We start from the raw sequence: 18,721 nt of genomic DNA, 5'->3' as shown, positions 1-18,721 counted from the left end.
TTCCCATATAAGAATGCAACGTCTGTGGTGCAGCAGTCAACAGTTGCAACTCGCACCGAGAGTGATCAGCCTGGTCATTATATTGAGACCGAGGGGATTGGTGTATCAGCTGAGACTGCTCAGTTGAATCGAGCGTTTGACTGGAGTGATGATGAAAAGGTAACAGCAACAGCGACAGCAAGTGAGAGTGTGGCAGTACCCAGCGTAACAGCAACAGCAGGAGACGCTGTAGGCATAACAGCAACAGCAGGAGACGCTGTCGGCATACCTGATGCAACTGCGACAAACGGAGATGGTGAAATAGTTCAAGATATGACTGCGACGGAAGAAGAACGTGTAGCAGTCCAAGAGAGATCTGCTGAAGCAGTCAGTCCGGGTAATAGTGTTGCTGTAGAAGGTGATATGGGTAAAGGAAAGCGTATGAAAATTCCATCGAGTAGGCTTAAGGGTTTTGTGACGCACACCACTAGAGAAAATGGTCCATCTCATCTTCATACATCACAATCATCCTCCTCAGGTACGCCGTATCCTTTGACATATTATGTTAGTTGTGAAAAATTTTCTACACCATATAAGAAATTTCTTGCAGCTATAACTGCGAGTTCAGCACCTCGCAATTTTAAAGAAGCAATGAGACATCCAGGATGGCGGAAAGCAATGGAAGAAGAAATACGAGCACTAGAAGAACAAGATACCTGGGTTTTGCAAGAATTGCCGGAGGGCAAGAGAGCACTAGGAAGTAAATGGATATATACAGAGAAGTATGATGAAAATGGGAATTTGGTTCGCTTAAAAGCAAGATTGGTGATCTTTGGAAATCATCAGGTGGAAGGCTTAGACTACAAAGAGACCTTTGCACCGGTAGCAAAGATGACAACAGTGCGCACTTTTCTAGCTGTTGCAGCTGTTAAAAATTGGGAAGTACATCAGATGGATGTACACAATGCGTTTCTACATGGAGATTTGGAGGAAGAGGTGTATATGAAAATACCACCTGGATTTGCGAAAGGTAATCCTAATATGGTATGTAGAATGAAGAAATCGTTGTATGGTTTGAAACAGGCTCCACGTTGTTGGTTTGCAAAACTATCAACAGCTTTGAAGAATTATGGTTTTCGGCAATCTTATTCAGATTATTCTCTCTTCACTATGATCAAAGGAAAGATGCAACTAAATGTTTTGGTGTATGTGGATGATTTGATTGTTGCAGGAAATAATATAGTGGAGCTAAATAAATTTAAAACATATTTGGGACAGTGTTTCAAGATGAAAGATTTGGGAAAATTGAAATATTTTCTGGGCTTGGAGATAGCTCGCAGTAAGCAAGGCATTTATGTTTGTCAACGGAAATATGCATTGGACATTATTATGGAGACGGGGTTATTAGGAGCAAAACCAGCAGAGTTTCCAATGGAAACTAATCATCGTCTAGCTTTGGCAACATGGCCGTTGCTGAGTGATGCAGAAAGGTATCGACGACTGATCGGAAGATTGATTTATCTGGCTGTGACTAGACCAGATCTAGCTTATTCTGTGCATATTTTGTCACAGTTTATGCAGCATCCATGACAAGAACATTGGGAAGCTGCACTTCGGGTACTTAGATATTTGAAAAAGAATCCTGGGCAAGGAATTTTGTTGCGCTCTGATAGTAGTCTAAGTTTAAAAGGCTGGTGTGATTCAGATTGGGCAAGCTGTCCTTTAACTAGACGATCGTTGACAGGATGGTTTGTGCTTCTTGGAGATTCACCAGTGTCTTGGATGACCAAAAAGCAGTACACAGTTTCTCGGAGTTCAGCTGAAGCAGAATACAAATCTATGGCTGCAGCTACTTGTGAATTGTAGTGGTTGAAGCAATTACTAGGTGATTTGGGAGTTTGTCATACACAGGGAATGAGTCTTCTTTGTGATAGTCAGTCGGCATTGTTTATTGCTCAGAATCCCGTTTTTTACGAAAGAACTAAACATATAGAAGTGGATTGTCATCTCATCATGGATGCGATAGTACAAAAATTATTTCTCCCTCTTATACGCCTACGGGGTTGCAGTTGGCGGATATCTTCACAAAATCATTAGGCCGAGTTCAGTTTCAAGGTCTTTTGTCCAAGATGGGCATTGTGACCTGCATGCTCCGTCTTGAGAGGGGTATTAAGGAAAGTGTAATACTTTCCAAGACCGTAGTGGTCAGTCTATGGAAAGTATTGTCCATGTAAGTCACTAATTTGAGACCGATAAGGTAAGTGATATATTAGGAAAGTGTGGTAATATATTAGGAAAGGATTGTCCATGTAAGTCATGAATTTGAGACTTATAAGGAAATTCTCAAATCCGTGTCTTAGGAAAGTTTTGAGTCTCCAACTTATCGGTCATGTATAAATATCTATGGAACTACTATGAATGAAAACAAGAAAGGAATTTACCAAAGTTTTAACACCCTTGTAATTTACTCGAATGGTTAATACACGGCTAGACTTAAACTGCTAGAGACTTGGGATTCAAAGATTTGGTATACACGGTTTATAAACGGCTAGACTTAAACTGCCAGAGACTCTTCATTTCTCCATAATTCACTATTATTCTCAGTAGGAATAATTAATGACCGAATAATTTTAGAAGAGAAAAAAAGAAGCAGCCTACCGATAATCAATTCAGGGTCCGATCATCTTTTTCTCATTGATCGCTTAACAAATTAATAAAGCCCTCTTGCTACTATTGCTGCAAGCACGGACATCCAGAAAAATCAAAGGAGTAATTAAACCAAAATACGCTCTACACGGCTAATGACACAAGTATATGTCGGACAATGCAAACACCTAAAAACATGGAAAATGAACACTAAAAGGAGACGTTTGCATACTCAGTACTACAAACTTTCATTAACAACATCTATCACCTCCGTAATCCATACTTGAGAACAGGATTTTGAAGTAGTTGTTAGGATCTTCACGGACCGCCGAACCCTATTCTGGACCCGACCACATTCGATATTGTCCCCACTTGACCACATGTTGGAGCAGGTTTGGGGTTTTAATCTAAAAGGCCTCGGTGCTATGTAAGGAGATGCCAAGCTTATTAAGCGCCACATGTACTCCTGTTATTCTATGTGAGACTATCCTAGCTATACATATGTGGTGTTTATCGAGCCACATACTCCAACAATCTCCACCTTAGCGAGATTAAACCACCTCACCAATCCAATCATACTCCACCATATGATCACCGTCCGTATAGCTACCCATCGAACATGGTTATTGTCACTACGCGCCCTGGAACCCTACTCCACCTTGAGTTAATGGGAAGGCTAGCACTAACTCCACCTTGAGCACAACCTTTCCCACCATAAAATCCTGCTCCCCCTGAGTTAATGGGGTGTGGCACTATCTCCACCTTGAGCGCCAACTCTACTTTCCGTCTTGCCTGCTCCACCTTGAATCTGACTCCACTTGCGCCCTAACCCGGGTGACATACACAACCACTTTTCCGTTCGGAGAGTAGTCCCAACCATACGTTCTGATACCAGCTGTTAGGATCTTCACGGACCGTCGAACCCTACTCTGGGCCCGATCACATAACACCGATATTGTCCCCACTTGACCACCTGTTGGAGCAGGTGTGGGGTTTTAATCTAAAAGGCCTCGGTGCTATGTAAGAAGATGCCAAGCTTATTAAGCGCCACATGTACTCCTCTTATTCTATATGGGACTATCCTAACTATACATATGTGGTGTTTATCGAGCCACATACTCCAGTAGTGACATTAAATTGGGAGCTAGAGTTCTGATTATAAGAAGGAACTTTTATTACACAATTATTAATATACACTTAAAATCAATGCGGATGCTATCGTATACAAATCTATATATATCACGGCATTGACTGCAGTAACTCATGAGCTTGATGACCATTTCATTTCACACATACACACAGTATAACTTTTGATTTGTGTCTGCAGATTGAAATTCAATGAATGTCCCATTTATTAACCACGATTTTTCTTATCCTTTTTGTTGGCGCTACTGCCGGTGATGTACAGGTGCTGCTTTGGTGACATATCATTAAGGTTTTGATTAATGATTCCCTTCTGCTGCTTCTCCGATGGCTTGGTGTTGTCAACTGAAATGCTGCCCTTATCCTTCTTCTCCATCTTTCCTTCTTTGCTTTCCTTCACCTTCTCATCCGAACCCTCCTTATTCCTAGTATTCTGCAAGGAAGCGGTGCCAGCAGGCTGCCTAACTATATTCCCATCATCCCATTCATTAATCCCCTTATCCTTCTTCTGCTTGTTTCCATCATTGTTATCTCGACGGGACATTCTCAATGAATATCGAAACGATCAGAAGGTACAGAAGATATAGAATAGAGTTGTAGATGATTAGTTTTATGTATACTTAGCTTATAATCGCTTTGAAACCAATTCTTTTCTGAAATATAATCCTTAAGCACGAATACACAAATTAATATGTGCACAAATTGATCAAATGGGTAATTACGTTCTAACACTTTCTAAGAAAAACCTAACTAGCTAGGGTTCCAAGAACTTACCAAAGCATGCAAATTTTAATAAATTATTATTATTATTATTATTTTTTTTGAAGATAGATTTTTGAAACGGTCAGTAACAGGACTCAAACAATAAATGGAAAATGGGTCATTTGTCCAAATATTTTTAAATCACGGTTCAAATGGATGAGTAAAAAATAGTTTGGGTGAAATGGCCAAAAAAAAAAGTAAGGTTTCATCCTAGCTTAAATTTAAAAAATAGCAAGAATGAAACTGGATACATCCTGTGTAAATTAAAAATAAGAAAAAATATTTGAAAATGGGCACGATGAAATTGGTTACATCCTGCCTATTTTTACATTTTTGTCCATTTAAACAGTATCAAAATCTAACTGTCCATTTTATCCAGGAATTGTTGATTTTAGTCTTTTTAACCAATTTTGTGAACAATAAACCACGAGAGTCAATCCCTTTTGTAAGTCTTCACAGTCGGTTCTAATTTGGTGTTGATTACCTAAGTTTGTGTTATGTTTGTAATCGTATAACAGTATCCATTTTGTTCCATTTGAGATTGCCATCATTTTTCATCCAAGTCTTGAATGGCACTCTGGCTAATATCTATTACATATATATAAAGCTATGTTACACGGACACGGACACGGGACACAGTTATGCGGACACGTCAAATCTCAAAAAAAAAAACGGGTTGTGGGGACACGTTATATATATTACTCACATCATTAAAATGAAATATTATTACAATCTACACAACAAAATAATTACTCTTATTTTTAAAATATTTGATTACCAATTATATAAAATTAATAATAATGCAATAATGGTAAAGTTTTTCATGAATAATGTTTGGATTTGACTAAAACAAGAATAAATTAGCCTCACATTTAGTTTATTTGAATTTTCCAAACCAAAATAAATCATTTATGATGTGTCCGAAAGTGTCGAATTGGTGTCTGCAAAGTGTCCAATATCAATTTTTTACGCGATACGTGATATGGCGTGTCCATCTAGTGTCAGGAAGTGTCGTAACCGTGTCTTGTCCGTTCATGTGTCGGACACAGTTACGACATCTTTCTTGGAGTGTCCGTACAATATAGATATAAAATGAAATACTTCAATTCTACTTGAACATCTACTTCATTCGAAGTAGATTTTTTGTGGGTCTTTTCCCTTGAAATTTACTTTAGGTTTCCAAAGACTTGGTTTACGCGGTTTATGAACTGCTAGACTTAAACCGCCAGAGACTTAATTCATCTCTTCGTTGCTGTTCACTAGTAAATAATAACATCACAAATTTGACAGAAAAACAAAGAAGCAACCTTCTTGGAGGGTGGTGATATCATTCTCGGACACTAATTAACACCAACCAATTATCGTTCAAATAAAAGAAAATAACACCAACCAATTTCTCTTAGGTGGTTCAAGCCTTTTGTACCCCTTTTCTGATGAGTTATTTAGTATTTGGGTCGTAGATTTTGATATGTCTTAGTGTTTGGGTCCTAAGTCCGTCCAATATTGTATTTGGGTCGTTGACCCGTTAGTCAACTAGGTATTATGGTTAAGCAGTTATAAAGTTGACGTCCGTTTACTTACAAGTTTATCATCCCCTATAATTCTTATAGTAATTTCAAATTAAACGGCCTAGATTGAACAGACTTGATGAACGTTTTTGGGATTTCGGCGAACAGCTTCACGGCAATTTGGAAAACTCCAGAACGAAAAACTCTATGATGTTTTTGATTTTAGGATTTCAAATTTTGGATTGGTGTGAATAGGTCAGTGGGTTAGAAAGTAGAGACAGTCAATGGTAAGTTTTAATTCATTAGATAAGAAATATCAAACGGGATAAGAAGGAATATAGCTACTGATACGGGCTGTTTTTAGGTCTAATCGATCAGCAACTAGTATGAAGAACATATTTGTTTATCATTTCGGTGGAGCTGGAGTTGGATTAACTCAAGATGATGATTGGGAAAATCAAATCCTTAAACCACTATAATTTTGTTTGAATCACAATTGGAACTTCCGCTGGCCATTTTTCCAGTCCCACAAAAAAATAACAAGGGTCAAGGGAATTTACCTAATCAACCAAACTTTCATCGAATGGATCCAAGTACAAACTCATCATACATGATGGTACGTGATTCTGATAGTTCCGGAAAAAAAAGAAGAAACTTTGAGACAAAGATCATTATTTTGTTATGATGTAAATGACACCATTAGGATAATGATGGAATTTTTGATATAATCATGATAGAACTGTTTACAATCTTGTATCGCCAGAAACAAAAGTCGCTGATCTAGATATACAAAAACAAACTTAAATTTCGAACTGTGCTTGAGCAGTAGCAGAAAGAAAAAGACAGTGGAAAGATGATGAGAGTGGGTGTTGGTTCCCTTATTGGTTTGGTTTACTCTCGTATTAGAGAGGGTTACAGTTCACTACTAACGGAAGTTAACTTTAGCCAACAGTTTGACTAAAACCGTTAGTTGATCTAGTTGACTAACGGGTCAACGACCTAAACACTAAATTGGACAAATTTAGGACCCAAACACTATTTAGACATACCAAAATCTACGACCCAAACACTAAATAACTCTTTTCTGATCAATAAATTCCTTTCATTTTCGATCAAAAAAAAAGAACACCAACCAGTTATTTTTTTCTTCTTTTGAATACATTTATAAGTTCTGAAACCCGTCTCGCTGCTCTTGCTACAACCATGCTTAAAAATCAATGGGGCCAATTCAAATACTAAAACCCGTGGAAATGGGTACATATGATATCATTTTCATCACGACCTAATGAACAGTAAACCAAAACAGTACCATGAAATCTGGTGACGTAAGATAGTTCACCAGGATTCTCAGTTTTGTCAAAAGATCCAAGCCAGTGCACTATTTATTATGAAAATCAAAGCAATTCTATCGAGAAGAAAAGAAAAATTAAAAGCAAGAAAAAAATTATGTATTATAGAAATTTTCGTCAACTAGGCACGGTTTATTTAGGCCACGTCCGATGGAATATCGTTTTTGGATTTTTATTTAGGTAGTCATTGAGAAATTAACTTAAACCCGTACCCACTTAATTGTGTAGATTGGATATATATCAGGGATACAAAAGTAACTCTTTCGTTTACTCGTGGTATTTGAATGGAGATGGCGGCTACTTATCAAATCGATCGGGTTTCATAGTATTAGAGAGCATTTGCGTAAACGGTAATTTTCTCAAACTTTAACCATTTTCTCGAAACTAAATAATAGTACTAATGGCAATTAATTGCTCCAGGCCGGAACAAAACACCTAATATTATTATAAATACTAGATTAGTGCCCGTGCTACGCACCGGGCATATTTCTCTTTTCATACTTTTATACTAAGATTTTGTTTTACCAAAACTAACATGTAATCCGTGCTATGCACCGTCCCGTCGGGATACACTAAACCTTGATTGGGGACTTCTTGATGTCATCTCTAAAAGGTGTTCGCCCCTCCCCGTCACGATGTATTAAACCTTGATTTGTTGTGGCGGGGTGTTGTCCCACTCCGTTGTGGTGCATTAAACCTTGATTCAGTATGGCGGGAGAAATACATCAAACTTTGATTTGGTGTGGCAGAACTTCGCCCCGTCCCGTCGCGATGCACTAAACCTTGATTCGGTGTGCCTATCGCGATGCACTAAACCTTGATTGTAGGCTCGGTAATATCAGCTCTAAAAGGTCATTCATTCAGGCCTTTTTACAATCTAGGAAAGAATTAATCTATTAATAGTGTGCAAAAAGACCTGATGTAATGCACCACTTCAGTTTACCCATCATCAAACCAATAAAATATATGCTTCAAAAGAAAAAGAAAAAAAGAAAGAAAAAAAAAAGGGCCACGACCAAGATCAAAACCGCCTTTTATATATTAAAAAGGAGAAGCAACAATTCAATCTTTGCTAATGGCAGGATTGTTTAGTGTTCCTTCGTTATAGGTGGAACTCTAGTTAATCCAATGAATAATGACCAAAAATGATATATAACATCCCTTTTAATTAAGAGTTCGTATTGTGATGGATTGGAATCATGTAAGTAAATAATACATATGTCGGAGTTGAAACACACACCTATATGGTTGAAAACCACGTGCTCTTCCATTTGAGTTAAGACAGCATGACCAAATATAAAAGAAAAAACATAAGATAAAAATATTGAGGCTCTGCACCTGGAGATAATGACACAATAGAAAAGCCCCGTTAGGACAACAAAAACAACATAGTAACAAAATATCTGCATCATTGGACAGTAAATCTTAATTATCCTCCATAAAATCATAGTCATCAAAATAATCATAACTGCATGGGTTGGTATTTCTGGTAGTGCAGTTGGCACAGAACAAGGAGGTGTTGTCATTCCATGGAATGTTGGCACAGGACATGCAGGTAGTGATGGCATTCCATGAAATGTTGGCACAACTAAAATTGCTTATTGCTAGTATTCAAGCCTTGAACTTAATTCCTCACTGCAGGCCTTTTAATACGGGTTCTCTTCCAGCCCCAAATTCTTTGAAGAATTCAGTAAGATTCTTATTGTCTCATATTCTTTTTAAGTACATAACCATATACATATGCGTTTACATTGCCGCGTCAGGATCCTTATAAAATATGGGGTTGTTTTTTTTTTATTTATAATTTGGATAAAAGCACTGGGCATTTTTCTTTTTTAAAACTTGTTGTGTGTGGGGCTTCTCTCTGCCCCGTGAATGCATTTTTGACTTGGTTGGGCAGGATTTCTCCCCGTCCCTGGGAGATACATTTTTGATTTGGTCAATCACGTGAACTAAATCATACTTGATTTGATCTCAACCAGCATCATTGGTTAGTCTCAGATGAACCAAGTGCTGCAATGTAATTGAAAAGTTGTCCCTCAATTCAGCTCCATGGGTGATACAGCTTGAAGCACAAACTTGTGAACGTTGCTTCGAAAGTTTCCTCAAACTCTACTTACAACCGTTGTTGTCGGTCTGCTCGGTATTAGAAAAGTAAACTAAAAAGTGGCTCACGAACACCACATCTAAACAAAGTTAACATTTAGATTAAATTTGTTGTCTTCAATCTAACCATTCGACCAATGCAAACCCTTTATTGTTGTTTGAAGTTGTGATTTTTAAGTCCTCTAAGAATAAAGTGTTATTGAAGCAGCGTAATAGAATGAGAAAAAACTGGATTTAAAGAGGAATAATTACCTCAAATAAAGATCTTCTTCGTCAGTAAAAATCCTGAGAATTCCCCATCCACTCCTGATATGTGTTCTAGACTGGGTGCAGACATCTGTCCCAGCTTCTTAGCATGTTGTACGACAGCCATAGCTAGCGGATGCTTACTATTTTCTTGCCAAGGATAAATTTTTTCTGTAAAACACTTCATCATGTTAACAAACAACACAGCCAAGTAAAGTACTTGGAATTTGATATATATACCTCTGCTGCTAAGCTATATCGCAGAACTCTTGGATTAACATGCGGAGAAAAACTTCATGCTGACAACAATAATTTTCCTACCGTCAGGAGTACCTGTTTTATCAAAAACAATAGTTTTCACCGGGTAGATTTAGGGTAAACAAAAAAAAAAAAACATAGTTAAGTAAAAGACCCAACTCATAATGCATAAATCGCCAGGTCAAGTATACATGTAAATTAATTAGAGTTAAAGCCCTCACGAAGGTGAAACCACTATTATCCAAGGTTAAAGACCTAACTTATTCAAAGCAGTAAAAAGCAACAAATAAAGAAAAGAGATTAAAGACTCTTCATATAACCCCCGAGCTAACAGACTACTTCTAAGCAATTTCATTACCACTCCTCAATCCGAGAACAATTGCATATAAGAATTAACCATATCAAACAAAAATTGAAGAGATGCATATGGTTTTTGTAAGCCTAATGAGAATCATCTCACCGTATTTTGAGATATGTACGGTGATTAGTGTACGGGATGATTAAGAATTACTCTGGGTTTATGTTGTCCGTCCAAGTTATAAGCTCTAAAGCTCCAGGCGTAGATCAGAATCACTTGTCGATGAACAATTTCCATGGCATCACTTGCGCATTATGAGGTGCTTCTCCTTCTTCAATGAAACAGATGGTTAACCCTTTCCGTATATAGACTATACGGATTAGGAATCCATGGTTCTGTGTATAACAATTTCCTTATTAAACAGTGTTTAATTAGGTTATTTAATTTTTTTTTACGTATATAGATTAAAGTTTTTTTTTCTTTTTCCGGAAATCAGAAATTTAAGTATTGTCTACAATAGACGGCGTCACTAAAGTCCAGTTAATTATTTGGTGTAAACAAAGTGTCATCAATCAGTTAGGTGTAAACTTTGACATAAGTATTGTCTACCCATCAATCATTGGGCTGACAGTGTTACTAACGGCCGGTTAAATACTTGATGTAAACGAAGTGTAATCTAATTTTTTATATTTCAACTAATAGAGTTTTGCCAAATGTCCTCACCATAACTTCTAAAAAGACCTATTTTAACCAATAGGAAGCAGAGAGTTTCATCACAAACGTGAGAGCTTATTTTGTTAAGGCCTTTAAGGAGGAAGATTCCAGCATATATTAACAGAAAATCAGTACAATCTCTTTAATTATCATCATAACCTATAAATCTGTGTTTGCTCATCCGATTGGTTGCAGCAATTAGCCGTAAAACTAAAGCAGAACAATCAAGATGACCACGTAATGAGTATATAGTACGTTTGTATACGCCGGATGTCCCATTTTACACATTAAAACTGAACATTTTATTTACCTTTCTTGTCCTTCTTGCTGATGTCCCGTTCATGCTCCTGTCTGGAGTGCTTCTCTTTGTTGACGCCCCCAGTTCCCCTCTTCTCTGCTTCTCTGGGACTAATCAACTGCGCCTTAATGTTGTTATCCTCCTTGATCATTAACTGTTTTTCTTTGTCACCACGGTCTGTCTTCTGTGGTAGCTTAGAGCTGTTCTTAATGGTAATTCCAAAGTCATATGAACTGTCCTGCTTTCCATGAATCGCCTTCTTGTCACTCTTTGAGTAGTTACTTTCGTCTAGCTTACGGTTCAATGATCCTTTAGTCCTACTACTCTCCGAGGAAGATGCAGGATGCTTATTCCCTACAATGTCCAATGATCCCTTAGCCTTCTTCTCACTTTTATCCCCTGATGACATTATGCAATGAATATCAATACACGGTTAAAAGGTATAAATGATGTTACATAAGAATTTTTCCGGTGATCAGTTTTATGTGTAATTAGAGTGAGAGAATGTTGTGTTTAAGCCTATCTTGTGACCGTTATATATACAAACGAGTCGAGAACTTTTGGGCGTTTTGTTGACAATTTTAATCAGCGCAAATGTATAAATGTCATCACTATAAGTTCATGCATAGTGATTTAGTCCGCGTTATGAATCTTATGATCAATTTGGAACCACTTGATATTCAAGATGCCAACGCTCCCGTCGGTGGATGGAGATTAATCATCAAAATGTAATGTATAATACAAAGACACCATTGCTTGTTCAATATTAACTCCATGCAAGACTTTCGGAAGACCAAACTAGCTACATTCCAAATATACACACCTACAGAATCCCCACCCTCCCCACCAACAGGTTGATGTTAGAGGGAGTTGACACCCAAACCTTACTTATTGATCACCCGGTCAATATATTATTTATGACAGAAGAACAATCTCTGCCAACCGATTGCATTTTTTGAGTACTGGTATATAAAACAGTTGCAAACGGAACATTGAAATTCTGTGAGATTAAAAATTTATAAACTACTTTCTTTCAGAACCATGTTGCGAAGACCTTCTTAAGTGCAGAATCCCAAGACTGTTAAGCAATGCAGCAGGGACTATACACAGTATAGAATTTGCGTACATTAACCGAAAAGCATCTACGTCTTTGCTTGCATTCTGTGTCGTTTTCTTCCCTTATACTCTTGTTGGGGCTTATATAAATACAATTCTTCTCTTATTTAGTTGAAAACTAACAAAAAAAACAAAGAAGCAGTTCCAAGTTGATCATGTCATTTTCGTCATTAATATACTGATTTTTCCTCTTTTTTTTTTTGGTTCACACACAAGGATATTTAAATATGACATTTTTGAAATCATAGATAACAATTAAGTCAATAAGCCTCTTGCTGCAACCACATAGCTCGGGTAAGTTTATCTGAACCACACTGCACGACCAATTCAACAAATTTTATTGACCTTAAAAGTGCACATATATATATATATTAATGACCATGACTAATTTCATGCAGAGAGAGAACAATTGTAATGAATCGATTTTTCATTATGACGACAGTGACAATATAATTTTCCCAGACCCCATGAAGATTTTCCAGAGCTTGACAAAAGCCACTCCTATATGAATCGAGAAGGCTACAGTGTTTATTATTTATTTATTTTTGCTTAATTTGTAGCGTTAGGTAAATAAGAAAACGTTTTAGTTGCCATTAGTGAAGTTTAGTTTATTGTACGTGTAAGAAAAGACTTCCGAGACCAACTAAACTACGAAGGTTATAAACCAACGAGAAAGAAGACATACTAACTCCCAATAAGGTCTCACTGGAAAAATAGATAAATAAATAAAATCACTGGTAGGGTTATAAATAGGAGGAACTTATGAATGATCTTAATTAGTTTTTTTTTTAACCAAGGAAATCTTAATTAGTTTGCTGATACAGATACGACGAAAAAGATAAACAAAATTGTATCTTGGCAAGAAAACCACCATCAAATTAGGATCTTGCACGATTTCAACCTTTACTAGATCTACTGACGTAACAATTTGAACTCATATGTTGTCTGAAGATTTAATTATTTGAGAATTAAAGAAATTAAGCAAAGGCATACGCAATGATCTAATCTGGAACATAAAATTCACTAGCGAGGTAAGTACATTACTGGTTTGCTGAGTAGAATTCGGGGGATCTATTACTGTACTAACATCTTGATATCTATAAGATTCGTGCATTCATTATATCACGGTACAAAAGAATGGATACAAGAATACAATCAGCAAAGATCTCACTGATAAATGACACCAAAACTGACGACAAACATGAGCATAGGCTGCATAAGAAGTGTTAAATTATAATCTACGGATGGCATATCAAGTGTCTTCTCTTTAAACTGTAGTACACCATTGACACAGCTGCCCCTGTTATCACACCTAAAAATATAAAACAAAATCACTTTTATTAGAAATGTCCAGTGCAAGAATCACTATAGGAATTTCTTAGCATGGAATCTAATGGGCTAAATGAAAGAAAGTTAAAAGATTTGGACCCTTTGTGATAATCTGGCTATTATGGAGAAGAAGGAACTCAAGAACATTAATTTGAAGGCAAAGTCAAGCCTGCTTGAAAATCCATTTTTTTTTATATATTATCGGCATGCAACTCGTGCTACGTACCGGGTCCGATGGAAAATTTTGTTTTAAGAGTGTCGTGGCTTCCCGTCCTGTCGCGATGCATCTCAATATCTTTAAAACAATCTCAATTAGTATGAGTATTTTTAAAGGGAGCAAAAAATTTATATCCTTTAATAATATAATATATATTATTTACCAGTTTTATTATACTTTTGTAGGTTAACATAGAGTTTTTTTATTTTGATTATATGGAATGTTTTATCAGCTAAAATAGAATGTTTTAATTTTATTTTTTAATTATATGGAATGAACATTGATGATCTGTATGGACAAAAATTCAACGGTATGATATTCTTTTATTAAAACGTGGTGTAAGAATATGAAATAAAATCTCAACCAATTAGGACTAAAAGTTTGGTTGACCACCCTATGTAAAAAAGGATGAGCTTTACCTTTAACGTGAAGCTAGAGATGGAACTGACTTTATAAATAATCATGCACGACATGTAAAAGGTCTAAACAGCCTTTGTAAACAAATCAAAAGCCTCTGTTTCGTTGACCGCCCAATGTCACAGAAGGTAAGGGCAACTCTCAATGTGGATTGAGAGATGAATTGGAGTATTCAGGCTATTGATTTTTCTTTTTTTTTTGTTTGAAGCATTTTAGGTTATTGATTGATTGATTACACATCTTTCGTTTTTTTTAAGTTTTTTCGTAAATATAGTCCACATTATTATTAATCATAATCCATATTATCTATAACCCACAAAAGAATTCATAGCCCCCAAGATATTAAAACTAGTTACTACCTAGTCGAGTCGGCTCGGCACAAAATCCCTAGAAAGTTTTCCGTCTTCCTCCAGTAAAAATAGACCCTAGATTTTTATTGAAAAACCAGATGATTCGCATCCATTTGGTTTCGTTTGTTTAGTTTAGTGCTACTTTTTTTTTCTTTCTTATTTAACGAAGTTAATATGATTTCCTTCTGCGATTCTTTGTCATTTATTTACCAGACACATCCGCTTTCATTACCTTATTTCTGAAATTCCCACATACTCGTGTCAAAACAAGGAACTTGAATATTAAGTGCAGAAACATGTTCTTTAAATAGGACGATAACAATTTTGTTTAGACTTATATTCATGCCAGAACTCCCGATTATAATCGGTGTCAACATGGACAACTTAATTTGACCATCCTCTTCTCCGAATAGGACGATCACATCCGCTTAATATGTTAAGATTGACTAGCATCGTATTACCATCACAACGTTTTGATAAACGATCTTTGAGAAGCTCTGCCATTAAAACTGTTCATACCTTAGGCCAAAGAAAAGAAAAAGATGCGGAAACAGAAGACGAAATTTCAGGTCCTTGAGCCATTACTCACTGATTGAATCAGTGACTCACTAACCTAATTCATGGGCTACGAATAATAACATAAAAAGGTCAAACTTAGAATTATGGTCAGAATCTACAAACCAAAATCCATGGACTATGATTAATAAAAATGTGGGCTATATTTAAGAGAAGCCTTTTCTTAATTATGCATGGACGTCATAAGCGATTTTGAAGTTTACTCGGGTTTCCTAGGACTTAATTGGCATACGCGGTTTATAGACTGCTAGACATTTTTTTCCTTTTATTTCTGATGAACTATAAACTGCTGGACATAAACGGCCACAAACTTCATTTCTCCATAGTTTCACACTTATGTATATTCCCTTGTAATTAATAACGGGGCGCAAAATTTTAGAAGAAAACAAAGAAGCAGCCTTCCTGGAGGGAAGGTATATTGTTCTCAATGTTAAAACAGGTATCAAAGAGACGGTTCCTATAAATGGGTGTATCATTCCATTAGGCAAAAGTCATATTCATACAAGTAGTAGTAAATACGTTAAAGAGAAAATATCTAGGAGAAGGAAACTAACTAAAAACTAATAAAGAGGATAATAATCCTTGATAACTAAGCAACACTAATGCGGTAACAATAACTTTGGAATACTAATACAAAATAATATCTTTAACACCCCTCCTCAAACTCAAGATGGCTTGAGTTTGCATACGAAATTTCTGAACTCGGAAACTCTGATCTCTGAACATAGCACACGGATTGTAGCACACGGGTTGCGGCATGCCAACTGCTGCGCGCGGATTGTGGCCTACGGATTGCGTCCCATACACACTGACCTGAACTCTGAACACGGATCTCTGAACACTAAACTCCCTGAAAAACGGATCTCTGAACACTGAAACTCTGAATCATTGATCTTTAAACACTGAACTCTTAACGATGGCATCTAAACAATGGAAACAACATTGATGTCTAACATCGAAAGATCGAAATCTATATCATCAAATTTTGCATCTTTGATGTCTGAACAATTTCTCATCACTAATAATATATTTCTTGGTAAATAAACTGGATTTTGCAGTGAAGATGATTGGATCTAACCCGGCTCTGATACCATGTTAAAACAGGTATCAGAGAGACGATTTCTCTAAATCGGTGTATCATTACATTAGGCAAAAGTCATATTTATACAAGTAGTAGTAAATACCTTAATGGTGGGTTTGGATGTAGAGTTTTAAAGGTGAAATTTATGGGTTCAGGGGATTTGGTAGAATTACGTTTCCCTTTGTATGTTTGGTTGCCCGAATCCTTGGAATCACGTTTCCTACGGGATTCAGTTTTCCAGCAAATCCTCCATATGGAGTCCGACCCCTCCCCCTAAGATTTGCTGGGAAACTTATCAAGGAATTTATTGACCCACTTTCTTTTTAACTCTAAATCCCATATATATGCAATTTTAAGATTTGAGGGTAATGCCAAACGGTATAAAGACTTTAATACAAGAAACTCTATAAATCCTATGAATTTTAATTGAGTTACCAAACACACGAGGAATTTACATGAATCCCATAATTTGTAATCCCATGAGATTATAAATTCCTGGAAACGATAAATTCTACGAACAAACCCACCATAAAGAAAAAATAAGAGAAAATATCTAGGAGAAAAAAACTAACTAAAAACTAATAAAGAGGATAATAATCCTTGATAACTAAGCAACACTAATACCATAACAATATGTTTGGCATACTAATACGGAATAGTATCTTTAACACTCAACACTGATTAGTTAGTAAAGAACAAGTCATGGTTCATTTTTTTTCTTTTGTTTGCAGACCTTGATATAATTAACTGATTATGTCATTTTTATAAGTCGTCTCTAAATAATTTGAGAAAGCCCTCTTGCAAATACACACCCTACACGGCTAACCCCATAGGTAGGACAATAGTAAAACCAAGACCGTTTTAACGACCCCACCCACGTAACAATAAACCATGACAGTTTATGAACTTTCATTAACAACGTCCACTCTATCACCTCCTTCGTGGAAAGCAAGAGTTTGAACTAGTGATCAACCGAAGAGGTGAACCTTTTTACGTCCGTTATGAAGAATTTGCACATGGTTAAAACAGTCTGAATTGTGTGTGACTTCGATGCACACGCACGATGAACTCCGAATATAACTAATGACCTCAAGATATCCAGCTGACCAACGGAGAAGGGTTTTATCTGCGAATGTAGAAGTCTTTTTGGTCCTATACTTGCAAGAACAACAATGCATCAACTCTCTGAAAGCAACAAAGAGCCCAATGGAAAGTATCAATATTAATGTTTCTGATTACCTCCTGCAACTTGAAAACTTTGTTGGAGAACACCAATTTGATTGTTTTGCTACACAGAAAACCAAAAGTCCAGGCAACCGTCAAAGTTTAACCGCTACATGTATGCTCTGTTTACCATCACAAGTATAACTGCTTCCCGCCAATAATGCAGGTACCTGACTAGCTGAAGCGTCATTTGGCTTTAAAAGCTGTCTCCAACACTTTGATTGTTATCGACTAATCATAAGGGGGGAAAAGGTCCTTGATACTTTTTGATTAGTTACGGCTGCAAAAGTAACTAACTTTGTTTAACGGTGGTGTTTGAACGGAGTTGGTAACTAATTAAGTATTGATTGACCGATTGCATACTAGGGCCTAGAGAGCATTTGATTTGTATAGACTTCAATTTCGTACGATTTTAACCATGTTCTCATTCTGAGTCTCTCTGATCACCCTACAGACAAACTCCTTTGAACAAGGTTATAAACACAGCTATGGCTAATTAACATTATAACTACTAATACTGACAATGGCGCAGTTGCTAGATCCTAGCCGGTACCAAGCACACGTTACATAATATATAAATTCCAGCTTATATTAGCAGAAAATCTGTACGAAAAAAAGAAAAAAAGAAAGTAAAAGTTATAATTGTTAGAAAATTATTAATAAAAAAATAATTTTTTTAAAGTTTTAATAAAAAATTATAATTTATTATTTTATTTTGTGAATGAAACTTTTTAGTTCCTGTCGTGGAGTTTCCAATTTTTGGTAGTTTTAGGAAACTATATAAACCTTTTAGTCCCACATCGGGGAGTTTTTCTTCTTAAATTGTATTTGTCAATTATATAAAGAAATTCACTACTTTTGTAAAATCCATGGGAAAGGGGTTGCTCTATATTTTAGAGGGACCCCTAAGAGAAAATATTTTATATGGTTTCTTAAGAGTTCGCGATTTTCTTTAACGGTTTTTTCGGAGTTGCCAAGCTCAAGTTGAGCATCTACTACATATGCTAGTAGTAGGTGTAGTAGGGTGTTTTATCCTGGAGATATCCGTCCTGTGAGGGATATAGCATCACTCTTGAGTGTAGCCGGGCACTAATGTCTTAAGGG

This window comes from Papaver somniferum, unplaced genomic scaffold (assembly GCF_003573695.1).
Source record: "Papaver somniferum cultivar HN1 unplaced genomic scaffold, ASM357369v1 unplaced-scaffold_77, whole genome shotgun sequence".
In the NCBI taxonomy this organism is placed as follows: domain Eukaryota; kingdom Viridiplantae; phylum Streptophyta; class Magnoliopsida; order Ranunculales; family Papaveraceae; genus Papaver; species Papaver somniferum.
Note: the sequence above shows the minus strand (reverse complement) of the source record.